The sequence below is a fragment of the Pteropus alecto genome, unplaced genomic scaffold (assembly GCF_000325575.1).
Source record: "Pteropus alecto unplaced genomic scaffold, ASM32557v1 scaffold3, whole genome shotgun sequence".
Lineage (NCBI taxonomy): Eukaryota > Metazoa > Chordata > Mammalia > Chiroptera > Pteropodidae > Pteropus > Pteropus alecto.
The window spans coordinates 554,162-554,942 of record NW_006442484.1 but is presented as its reverse complement, the minus strand read 5'-3'; the positions used below and the strand labels follow the sequence as shown (position 1 = coordinate 554,942).

General features: G+C 47.0%; 1 pseudogene; it reads right to left on the bottom strand.

The window, feature by feature from the left end:
- Positions 1 to 448: 448 nt before the first annotated feature.
- On the bottom strand, positions 449 to 567 carry LOC112470589 (annotated as a pseudogene).
- Positions 568 to 781: the final 214 nt, after the last annotated feature.

Sequence of the window (781 nt, the reverse complement as noted above, 5' to 3'; positions counted from 1 at the left end):
CCCCCCACTTTATGGCATTTTGTTACAGCAGCCCGAGCAAACTCATGCATGGCCCTAGAGTAGAGCCGACCAAGGTTTCAGCTCTAGAGTCACAAGAGCTGGGTTCAAATCCTGTGCCCACTGCTCGCCGGCTGTTCGAGTCTGGGAACGTCTCCCACCTCTGGGTCTTCATTTCCCTGTTACAGACAGAGACAGCAGTCACCCCTATCTCATAGGGTTTCTAGGAGGCTGGAATGGGTGACAAGCCGCTGTGCAAGCAGCGAAAGCGCTACCTGGACACTCCTTGTCCTACATCATCAAGGAGAGTGTTCTCTTTAAATTTTGAAAAAGATGAAAAATTAAATCAATCTTTTTTTTTTTTTAGGCCAGGCAACCCTTGGTTGACCTCAGAGATTGCAAGGACCTTGTCAGCTTATGATCTCTTATTTTTTATTTTTTTTATTTTTTACGCCTCCAGCACCTGGTCTTCCCAGGTGGTCTCCCATCCAAGTACTAACCAGGCCCAACCCTGCTTAGCTTCCAAGATCAGACGGGATCGGGCTTGTTCATGCTGGCGTGGCCATCGACTAAATCACTCTTTTTAAAGCATTAACCCTCAAAATTTCTGCCAGAGAGGTTCACCACTGATATCTCCTTTCCTTTCACCCCAAAACTCTCGTTTAGGCGCACAGTGGAAGACCCACAATTTTGAAACGACATCTGCAAGGGAGTTGTAATATTCTTGGCACCAACACAGAGACATTGTGCTTAATTGCTGGGCTCAGGCACCATTTTGACAGTT